This window comes from Saimiri boliviensis, chromosome X (assembly GCF_048565385.1).
Source record: "Saimiri boliviensis isolate mSaiBol1 chromosome X, mSaiBol1.pri, whole genome shotgun sequence".
Taxonomy (NCBI): domain Eukaryota; kingdom Metazoa; phylum Chordata; class Mammalia; order Primates; family Cebidae; genus Saimiri; species Saimiri boliviensis.
This window is the reverse complement of record NC_133470.1, coordinates 119537678-119549872: the sequence shown is the minus strand read 5'-3', so window position 1 is coordinate 119549872 and position 12195 is coordinate 119537678. Positions and strand designations below refer to the sequence as shown.

Here is a 12195-nt window from a genome sequence, read left to right as displayed (position 1 = left end):
CTGGGCAAGATGGCAAAACCCTGTCTCTCAAAAAAATACAAAAATTAGCTGGGCGTGGTGGTGTGTGCCTGTAATCTCATCTATTCTGGGTCCTGAGATGGGAAAATTTCTGGAGCCCAGGACTTGGAGGCTTCAATGATCATGACACTGTACTCCAGACTGGGCGACACAGCAAGATTCTGTCTCCAAAAATGGAAAAAGAAGTAATTTTTGATAACGCTGATGTGCTAGAATTAATGAACAATAAAACACTTCACTTTTCCTTCTGCTTATACTTTTCCTAAACTTTGAGGACTAGGAACCTATGACACATGTGAGGGCATTTAGGTTTTGACTCCCTTATTTTGACTTTCAGAGCAACGAATTATTAAATAAAAATGATGCATATGGCCTCTTATGCGTTTACAATTACTCCTTTACTAAGATTTTGTGAAAGTTTTCTAAAATGAGTCAAGCAAAATTCCAAGCCACTTGTTCCTTGAGAAAAATCTTGAAAGAGAAAAAATATTATAATGAAAAGTAAATCACATAGATACTTACTTGAGTGTTTTATAGTAAGACTAAGTTATCAGCACTGATACAATGGAAATGGTTGTTCACAATACTTAGAATTCAAGAGGCTGAAATTAAGCAGTATTAATACAGAGAAGCAGAAGCCTGTCTTATATAGGAATGTATGTGTCATAGGAGAAAGTAAACATTTTTGTGCTTTTTTTCAGAATATTGACTGTTTTATGATTAGTGCCAATTTTTTTTTTTTTTTTTTTTTTTTTTTTTTTTTTTTTTTTTTTGAGACAGAGCCTCACTCTGTCACCCAGGCCAGAGTGCAGTGGCACTAATCTCAGCTCACTGCAGCCTTCACCTCCCAGGTTCAAGCGATTCTTCTGCCTCAGCCTCCTGAGTAGCTGGGACTACAGGCACGTGCCACCACTCTCAGCTAAATTTTTTTTTTTTTTTAAGACTGAGTCTCACTCTGTCACCAGGCTGGAGGGCAGTGGCACGATCTCAACTCAATGCAACCTCTGCCTCCCAGGTTCAAGCGATTCTCCTGCCTCAGCCTTCTGAGTAGCTGGGATTACAGGTGCCTGCCACCACGGCCAGCTAATTTTTTGTATTTTTAGTAGAGACGGGATTTCACCATGTTGGTCAGGCTGGTCTCAAACCCCTGACCTCGTGATCCGCCCACCTTGGCCTCCCAAAGTGTTGGGATTACAGGCGTGAGCCAATGCGCCCAGCCGATCAGTGCCAATTTAATACCAATGTTTTAAAGAAAGAACTTTCAGAACTCTGTATCGTCTTCACTGAACTCATTGTCTACATTCTGTATGTTTTACACAATTAAAGTAGTGGTTATTTTCGTTCAAGGCTTATGTGAATCCCTTATCCTTTTAAGTAATGAAAACAAGTTGGTATTAGCTGGAAGGGGTTACTAACTGCATTTTCTGGCAACTGTTTTGTTGTTTTTTTTTTTTTTTTCTGGATATCATGGTCATATTTGTTAAGAGCTTTCTAAGTTATTTTCCAAAGTCTATACTGGGCATGAACCATCTCTCTGCAAAGCAATGTGTAGTCTTTTTGTTTTTGTTTTTCTGGAAAGAGTAGTTAATTGGCTGGGCACTGCAGCTCAAGCCTGTAATCCCAGCACTTTGGGAGGCTGAGGCAGGAGGATCAGTTGAGCCCTAGAGTTTTAGACCAGCTTAGCAACATAGTGAGATCCTGTCTCTACAAAAAAATAAAATAAAATAAAATAATTAGCAGGGTGGTCCTAGCTACTGGGGGTGGGAGGCGCTGAAGCAGGAGGATCACTTGAGCCCAGGAGTTGGAGGCTGCAGTGATCATGCTACTGCACTGCGGCCTGGGAAACTCAGCAAGACACTATCTCAAAAAAAAATTGTTAATGACCTTTCATCAAACACATTCTTTTGTTTTTTGGATTTTTTTCAACTATGCTTAGAGAAACACATCTTTTTAATTTTGCTTCACAGCTTTGTGTCCTGGGCAAAGTCCACCACTATCACAAGCACTTGTTTATTCCCTAATATAATTTAGGGAATGAAGTTATGAAATTCTGCAGATTTCTCAGCTTTCAAATTCTCATTGCTGTGATCACTGGATATTAGGAATACTGGAAATTATTGCTACCCTCTAAACATTGCAATTTGTTGGAGTATTTTATTTTTTATTTTTTAGAGGCAGGCAACCATAGCTCACTGCAGTTTCAAACTCCTGGGCTCAAGTGATCCTTCTCCCCCAGCCTTCCTAGTAGCTAGGACTACAGGCGCAGGCAACCATGCTGGCTGATTTTAAAAAGATTTTTTCTTTTTAGAGAAGGAATCTCGCTATGTTGCACAGGTTGGTCTTGAGCTCCTGGCCTCGAGCAATTCTCCCACTTCTGCCTCCCAAAGCACTGGGATTATAGGCATGAGCCACCACACTCAGCCTCAGTTGGCATATTTTTTAACCCATGCCTATGTAACCAACATCAAGCAAGGCGTTATGAGAGTAAAAGGTGAAGTTTAGGCTATTCTTGAGAAACAATCTTGAAGTGAGACTTGCAGAACAAAAAATTAGACAAGTTTCTGTGTGCGACTGGTGAAAGAATGGTTCTCTTTTATTGAGGAAGATTGTTGTCCTTGACCAGGTATAAGAATCTGTGTAAAGAAGGCAGATAAACTGAACCAAGAAGGATACTAGAAGTCCCAGCTAGACTGTCCTCATGTCCACTTATGTAACTATAGGGGGAAGTCTATAATTAAATTGCTAAATTTTGTGGCAAGATTCTAAATTCTGTGGGAGTTGAAGAGAAAGATCAGTGGGAGGTAGTTATTGGGAATCATGCTTTGGGAGAGGAGGAGGCTTCTGAACCTTGCTTGAAGGGTGGGTAGAATTTGGATAGAGAGGAAAAATAGACGAGGGTATTCTAAGCCTGAGAAGCAGATAGAGAGGAAGTTCTTAATGGGAGAGAGGAAAAGCAGAAGAGACCAAGATAAAACAAAAGGTACTGATAGTGGAGAATCCAGGACCGGCTATAATAGAAAAAACACAGTTCTATGAGGTACTGGGAAGAGAAATTTTATCTCAGGTGGGGACAATCCGAGGAGACTTCCTGAAATATGCTTTTGAAGTGTCTAGATGGATGGATGAAGAGCATTCCACCGGAGCGACTCAGTGGAAGAAGTGGGAAAACACATGGGAATAAGATCTCTTGAGAGTGTTGGGTTTAAGAATGTAGTACATATAATGTGACGTTAACACTGGAAAGATGGGCAGACGTTAAGCTAGAAGTCAGTTCAGAAAAGTGTAGAGCCTTGAAAGTTGTACTAAAAAGGTGGGACTTTCTTTTGTATGGAATGTTTATAAGATCTACTCTTCAGGAAGTTAGCAGTGTAAAGATTGCACTGGAGGAAGACAGAACAGCTGGCAGATCTGATAAAAGCCTTTTGGAGAAGGCCAGACATGAGGTGATAAACAGATATGGAAGAATCTCCGAGATAGCAAGGCAAGAATCCAGAGGGCTTGGAGATTGACTGGTCTTCCCTTTGTTTTTTTATGGTCAAACTGCAGTCTGCAGACAAGGAAAGTGGGGAAGTTGAAAATGAGACCTGATTTAGCAGGAGAGAGGGTTAGTAAAAAACAGGGAAAATCATGTGGCAGTAATTTAGATTGGAGACGTGGACTTTCCTAACTTAAATCTTCGTCACTGACTTTCCTTCTCCCTTGGCCACTTCTAAATTGGACCCTGTTCTGCTGCTGCAAGTGTGTCTGTCACTAACTCTAGGCACAATACCCTTACCAGTGATGTCTATCTGAGAATACCCTTACTGGGGATGTCTAGCTAAAAAAATCTTACTTGCGCTCAAAGACAGAATTCAAACATCACCTAGGAAAAACATTTTCTGACACCTACCACTCAGTATATATGACTATGATGGTACGATAGCACTAATGTTGTATTTTTGTTTTTCCATCTGTTTCCCCCACTAGACAGTAAGCTCTTCCAAAAAGAGGGGGATGTGAGTCCTAATTGTCTCTATCTGGAACACCCAACACAGTGCCTGCTACATACTAAGCCTTCAGTTAATGCTTGATGAATATAAATGAATAAGTAGGTGAGTGCAGTAGACATTCAGGTTGGGATCTTCTAAAGTCATTCTCATGGAAACATGAGACTGGAGCTTTAGTAATCATAGTATGAATAGGTGAGTTTTAGCCCACAGTGTTGCACGCCCATCTAAGCTAGAGACTAGTGCTGAGCTGTTCACTTACCTAACTAGGGAGGAGGCAGGGCGGCAGTTTCTATTGGTACAGGTAGGTATGCGAAGTGTGGGTGTTCAAAAGCACTGCCTGTTTTGGATGGAGGAAGATGACAACACTCCTTTTCTGATCACTCTTGAGTCGTTTACACATAATGGTGGCTACCTTGTTTATTTTCATTTATAGTGAAATAATGTATTTCTTCCATGTTTTGTTCCCCCTTTGTTGCTTTCTTGTTCATTTCAGGAGCTCAAGTATGTGTTGCCCAATCTCTGATATAAGTAATGAGCTTCTCTTTCCCATTTCTATTTACCATACTAGTGGCTGGGATGAAGTTTATGGGAATAACCTGTTTTTATACTTTGGCTGCCTTTCAATTTCAAGAAAAAGAAAATCAAGTTTATGATCAAAGTTAGTTACCCCCAGATGAGTTTCCCATTCCCTTTCTCCTGGGCCTCATGGTACTGAACAACACAGATGAATAAGTAGATTATTCAGTCAACTGCATTCCTAAAGTGAGTGAGTGCTTTAGGAGATAAAGTAGGCACCCCGCCCCCCTTCAAATACCTTTCAGAATTTGAGTAATAGTTTCAGGTAGTTGTAGGTACACCTTCCTCAGCAAAGACCTGTGTTCAGGGTTTATGTATAGTTAAATGAGCTGGTGGAGTGATTTCATAATTGCACTATTGTTAGTCAAACGCTGTAATTAGGGATGACTTCATAGGCATAAGATTCTTCCATGGGTGACGCCCTGAATTCATACCCAGTTGTACACCATATCCTTTTATGAAAAAGAAAAACAAACAAGGTTTTGTTTGCTTTTGTTTTATTCCCTTATTTGAAAATCTGTTTTCCTGTGTCTTATATGTTTAGTAAAGGAGGTCTGGCTTTTTTTCTACAGCTTTCCCTTTTCCTTTACAGAAATGGCAGGCATAGGAGCTAGGGAGGAAACAGAATTTGGGACAGATCAAAGTCCTTTGCAGATGAGAGAATTCAGGAAAATGTCAAGACTCTGGAAGGTTTAATTTTTGATAAGTATTAAAATTGCAGAGTTTAAATGGAGGAACAATAAATTTCTATTTCTTTGAATATCAGTTCTCTTTCTCTCTTCCTCTCTCTCATCATGTAAATAAAGTCCACTTTTGTGTAGTGGAGAACACCTGTAGTCTCAGCTACTCAAGAGGCTGAGGCAGGATTGCTTGAGCCCAGGAGATTGAGGATGCACTGAGCTGAGACTGCACCACTGCCTGGGTGACAGAGTGAAACCCTGTCTCAAAAAATTAAATAAAAAATTAAAAAAATAAAGTCCACTTTTGTGGGAAGACAGACTGGGAAAGAGGACATATTTGACAATCAGTTTTTTTTTTCCTTTTGCCTGTTAATCACATATTGTGAAATTGGGTTTAAACTTCTATTCAGCAAGTAATACTTTCTAATCACCGTTTTTCAATACTCATGAAAAAGTTTGCAAATTAGGAGGAATGTGACAATCATATTGACAAGCTATTAGCGATTTTGAAAAGTGATCCTGAAATATTTACAGGAAAATAGTTGTTTATTTGTTTGTATGTCTCCTATCTGCTCTTTAAATTGTGTTTAGAAACTGACCTTATGAAGGAGCCAAATTGACTCGTGGATAAAAAGTGGCTGACAAGTTTTCCTTTAGGCTCGTCCTTCTTAAATTACTTTGACTAAAGGCTTGTAATTTTTATATATGAGGGAGACCTATTATATTCTATAGTCAATAATTATAGGGAGATGAGATAACTTTTCATTTATCCCATGTAAAAGGCTGTTAGTAGAACTAATGTCTTACATTTATTTATACAGCTCTTCACAATTAACCAAGGCATTCATTTATTCTCCATTTTCTTTCATGAAGGATTTGAAGTTGCTGTGTAATACTTTATAGTTCACAATATGCTGTCATATATATCATCTGTAATCTTCATTAGGACCTGGGGGAAGTAGGTATTATTATCACTATTTTCAAATGAGGAAACTGAGGCTGAGAGAGATTAATTAAACTTGCTCATGGACACATTACTAGGAAATGGCAGAACCAGAGCAATAATCAATGTCTTCTAATTCCATGTCCAACAATCTTTCTATTAAACATACTGCCTCCTTGGGCTTGGTACAACAGCTTGTTGTACTAGTACTTGAGATTAAATGAAGTGTTTACAGGGCAGTATTGATGTTAAATCTTGTGTTTTGCTTTGTGAACCCATCTGGGATGGTTTAGTAGCTGTAGGACAAAAAAATCATATTGTACAATGAATGCCCCATGAAGAGGAATAGAGCTTCTGTTATTTTAATTTGTGAGATTTAAATTTTTTAATATATTTAGTCATTTCCAAGTTACTTAATGTGATGTTTTCTCCCAAGATAGTACTTTACTGCTTGATTTCCTTAAAGACACCATCAGGTACCTATGAGTAATCTTAATGACAGACCACTTTTTAATTCATAATGGCATAAAGAAATCTACATTAAACAACTTTATTTAAAGCTTCAAATGGCAAGTTTTAAAACTGTAATTCTTATCAACTAGAGCATATACTGTGAGCTTTATACCTTTGGCTTTATATATTTTAGTCTTAACCCAGGTACTTCAGAATAGCATTTCTTTATTTCCTTTTAAATAATTATCAATAAATGAATATGGGTCTATTTAAATTGGAGAGTCCTGCATTAAACTATTCTGTTATCCCAAAACAACCTTGTCTGGAAATACAGTTTTGAGGATATGTGCATGTTCCAGTTTCTTTTTGTTCTTATTGAAGTGTGTCTCTTTAATGTCTCCAATAGATGGAAAATCTGAGTTATATGTGCAAAGTCACTTTAGGCTTTTTAAAAGGTAACTGGAAATAAGAAACTTGAAAATTTTAAAATATATATATATATTTAATGCACTGGATTACTTATTGGAGTAAACTGGTGCTCTAAAGTCATTTCTGTGACATCTAAGCATTTCTTTATTTTTATTTTTTACTTTTTTTATTGAGACAGGGTCTCACTCTGTCACCCTTCCTGGAGTGCAGTGACATGCTCATGGCTTACTGCGGCCTCTACCTCCCAGGCACAATTGGTCCTCCCACCTCATAGTTTCCCAAGTAGCTAGGACTACAGGCGTGTGCCACCACCCACCATGCCCTGCTAATTTTTTTGTATTACTGGGAGAGACGAAGTTTCACCGTGTTGCCCAGGCTGCTCTCCAACACAGCTCAAGCAATCTGCCTGCAGCTACCTCCCAAATTGCTGGGATTAAAGGCATGAGCCAACATTTGCCAGTTTTATAGGAAGAAAAAAATAACTGCCTTTCTAGTCATTCTGAGAAGAAATTAATAATCCTTAAAGTCTCTAGAGACTTTTTCTTCTAAAAAAATGGATATTTGTACCTTTTATTGCAGTCACTAGTTCTCTTTGTGTCACATTGTAATTATTAATGTTTGCTTCAGCAGAGTGTGAATTCCTTGAGGGCAAGAACTAGGTGTATAGCAGATGCCTAAGATATTGGTAAAAATGTTTGAGCAGTTTGAGGGGGCGGGCATGTTGGGGAGGAAGAGATTTCTACGATTTAATCAGAACCCAACTGGTCATCAGGGATAAGGAAGGGGAGGGCAGGAGTAGTTTATATTCAGAACCATCTTTTCTAATTTCCTTTCTTTCTTTCTTTTTTGGGGGAGTCGGGGAGTGACAAACTGATGGCTCACTGTAGCCTCGACCTCTCGGGCTCAAGTGATTCTCCCACTTCAACCTCCAGAGTAGCTGGGATTACAGACACGCACCACCATGGCTGGATAATTTTTATATTTTTGGTAGAGATGGGTTTTCACCATGTTTGCCAGGCTGATCCCAAACTACTGGGCTCAATTGATCTGCCCGGCTTGACCTCCCAAAGTGCTGGGATTACAGGCATGAGCTACTGCACCCAACCCTAATTTTCTTTTGCATAGAAGTGATATGGTAGTGTGAGAGTAAGCTCAATTGTATGGGTTAGTTTTAGTTGTTTTTTACTCACATACTTTAAATTATTACTGACTCACAATCTGCCCAAACTGGAAACCTTTAGAGATAAAGGAGAGAGGTCACATGTTTTAGATTTCTGAGATAGTCTTACTTTTAAATTTTCTGTGCTATTGTTCTCTATGATAGAATTCATGGAGATGGAGTAAACTCATGCTCTAAAATCATTTCTGTGAGATCTAAACATTTCTTAATTTATTTTTATTTTTTATTTTTTTAAATTGAGACAGGGTCTTGCTCTCTCACCCATTCTGGAATGCAGTGACGTGCTCGTGGCTCACTGAATCCTCTACCTCCCGGGCTCAATTGGTCCTCCCACCTCAGTTTCCCAAGTAGGTAGGACTACAGGCATGTGCCACCACCCACCATGCCCAGATAATTTTTTGTACTTTTGGGAGAGACAGAGTTTCACCATGTTGCCCAGGCTGATATAATTCATGGAGATGGGTAATAATTTTTTATTAAAAACATGATTGCTTAAAACCTATGTAAAAGGCCGGGCACGGTGGCTCAAGCCTGTAATCCCAGCACTTTGGGAGGCCGAGGCGGGTGGATCACGAGGTCAAGAGATGGAGACCAACCTGGTCAACATGGTGAAACCCCGTCTCTACTAAAAATGCAAAAAATGAGCTGGGCATGGTGGCGCGTGCCTGTAGTCCCAGCTACTCAGGAGGCTGAGGTAGGAGAATTGCCTGAACCCAGGAGACAGAGGTTGCGGTGAGCCGAGATCGCGCCATTGCACTCCAGCCTGGGCAACAAGAGCGAAACTCCGTCTCTCTCAAAAAAAAAAAACCTATGTAAAGAAAATTGGAATAAGTCCTATGTCGTAGTTTTGTAATGGGGAGTGTTGAACATATTAGTGAAACAGAATATTTTTAGAATTACTACTATTAAATTATATTTAACTTATGAATTTTTAAATTTTTTTGGAGACGAAATCTCACTATGTTTCCCAGGCTAGTCTCAAGCAATCCTCCCCCAGTGCTGGGATATACAGTTCTTTTTATTCTTGATCTTTAAAATGCCTAACTTCAGGCCCGGGGCGTGGTGGCTCATATGTGGAATACCAGCACTTTGGGAGGCTGAGGTGGGTGGATTGCTTGAGGCCAGGAATTCAAGACCAGCCTGGGCAAAATGGTGAAACCCTGTCTCTACAAAAAAATACAAAAATTACCCAGGCATGATGGCCCACACCTGTAGTGTGAGCTACTTGGGAGGTTGAGAAGGGAGGATCACCTGAGCCTGGAAAGTCAAGGCCACAGTAAGCCGTGATCACACCACTGCTCTCCAGCCTGGGCAATAGAGTAAGACCCTGTCTCAACAAACAAACAACAACAACAAACACAAAGCCTAACTTCATTACTAACTGAAGAACTTTGTTTCCCTCATAGATCCTGAGATTACTCTGAAAGGTATTTTTATCCAGCCAGTGTATTGAGAAGTTACCCATCTTTAGTGGCATTTTGATATCATAGGTAAGAAAAGTTTATGAATAGGCGAGCTTTGTTTTATATCTTTTTTTTTTTTTTTTTTTTTTTTTTTTGAGTCGGAGTTTCGCTCTTGTTACCCAGGCTGGAGTGCAGTGGCGGCGATCTGGGCCCACCTCCTGGGTTGAGGCAATTCTCCTGCCTCAGCCTCCTGAGTAACTGGGATTACAGGCACGTACCACCATGCCCCGCTAATTTTTCTTGTATTTTTAGTAGAGATGGGGTTTCATCATGTTGACCAGGGTGGTCTCAATCTCTTGACCTCGTGATCTACCCGCCGTGGCCTCCCAAAGTGCTGAGATTACAGGCTTGAGCCACCGCGCCCGGCTATATCTTTTTTTAAGAGTCTAGTTTTATTGATTGATTGATTGAGACATAGTCTTGCTTTGTCGCCCAGGCTGGAGTGTGGTGGTGCAACCTTGGCTCACTGCTACCTCCGCTTCCCAGGTTCAAGCAATTCTCCTACGTCAGCCTCCCAAATAGCTGGGATTACACTTGCCCACCACCACGCCCGGCTAATTTTTTTTATTTTTAGTAGATACAGGGTTTCACCATGTTGGTGAGGCTGGTCTTGAAATCCTGACCTCAAGCAATCTACCTGCCTCTGCCTCCCAAAGTGATGGGATTACAGACATGAGCTACTGCATCTGGTCGATGGTTTTATTTAATTTTTAAAACACCAGTCACTATATATGTCTGTTACATTATGGTAAAAAAACAAAAAAAAAACAAAACAAAAAAAAACAACAAAAACAAACAAACAAACAAAAAAAACTAGCTAATAGCATCATATGGTCATTTTAAAACTTCTCAAGAATTTGGGAAACATGAGTGTAAATTTCAGTCCTGAGAGCCCAAGTCTTCTAGTAAGAAAAAAAGGAGATTAGAATATTTAACTCATAGGACTATTGTGATGGTTCAGGAAATTAATATGCAAATGAATTTGTATAATGTTTTAATACTTAGTGCGTAGTTGTTGAAGGAATTAATTTTATTAAAGTTCTGTTTTATTGAGTGCCTTACTATGTGCCTGGGGCTGTGATAAATTCTAGAAATGGCAACAATGCTGTGAAAAAGATAGATGTAACTCAGGTCTCTTAGGAATCCCTCCTTACCACTTCCAGCCCCAACTACTGAGTATTACCCTTCTTCACCAAAAAATGAGTTGGTGAGTAATTTGTTGCCTTTTAATAAAATGTCTAACAGGGATAAATATAAGATCTCAAAATGTATTTTGTATAGTTTGTGAAATTTAAACCATAGTATACTTTTTTGGAAAGGCACCATATTTAGGGCAGTGGAACTACTCTATGTAATACTGTAATGGTGGATTCATGTCATTATACATCTGTCCAAGCCCACAGATTGTACAACACTAAGAGTGAACCCTAATGTTCACTGGAGTCTCAGGGTGGTAGTGATTTAAGTTCATCAGTTGTAACAAATGTTCCACTTGGGTGCAGGATGTTTTGGTCAACGACTGATTGAATATATGATAGTAGTCCTGTAAGATTATAATACTATATTATTACTGTACCTTTACTCTGTTTAGATGTGTTTGGATACACAGATATCACTGTGTTACAATTGCCTACAGAGTTATGTACAGTAACCTGTTGTGCCACTTGTAGCCTACGAGCAATAGGCTATACTATTTAGCCTAGGTGCATAGTAAGCTATACCACCTAGGTTTGTGTAAGTGCACTCTGTGATGTTTGCACAGTGGCAGAATCATCTAACAATGCATTTCTCAAAATCCATCTCTGTCGTTAAGCAACAGATGGCTATATATGGGAACTCTCTGTACCTTCTGCTTGATTTTGCTGTGAACCTAACAATACTCTAATAACGTGTATTGGCCTGGCGTCGGGGCTCACACCTGTAATCCCAGCATTTTGGGAGACCGAGGCAGGAGGATCCCTTGAGCCCAGGAGGTAGACACCAGCCTGGGCAAGGTGGCAAGACCGTGTCTTTACAGAAAAAGAAAAAGAAATAAAGAAAAATAAGGACTACCAGAAAAAAAAAAATCAGAAGAAAGAAGAAAACCCAAAACAAAAAGGGCAAAAGTAATATGTAATCATTTTCATTTTTCTTTGTCCAAAATTATTGTTATAATAGGTTTGTATTTGGAAATTATCTGCTGTGATACAGACCTCCTGTCTTTATTGCTGGGATTAACAAGGTGTTTCCATAAAGGTTCAGATCGTAAATACTATGTGCCAAGAGGTAAAATCAAGAATATTATGATACTGATATCAAGGGTATCATATATTATTCCTACAAATTTTTATTGACAAAATTCAAAATATAATAATGGAATACAATGTTTTAGTAATACAATTCTGATGAGAAAACAGAATTCTTTTTTTTTCTGGGATAACATTTCACTTAATTTGGTTCAAAGTTAATGTGCCCCATCTTCCAA

At 39.2% G+C, this 12195-nt stretch overlaps 1 protein-coding gene across 6 annotated transcripts in view; it reads left to right on the top strand.

The window, feature by feature from the left end:
• Positions 1 to 12195, top strand: part of PLS3 (plastin 3) — a 99713-nt gene that overhangs the window by 43355 nt on the left and 44163 nt on the right. Inside the window, exon 2 of one of the 6 annotated variants that reach the window (XM_074391908.1) lies at positions 9675 to 9758. The exons of the other annotated variants lie outside the window; for them this stretch is intronic. The gene's annotated coding sequence lies outside the window, so the exon portion shown is untranslated. The remainder of the gene's footprint in view (positions 1 to 9674; positions 9759 to 12195) is intronic. 6 annotated transcript variants of the gene reach the window in all.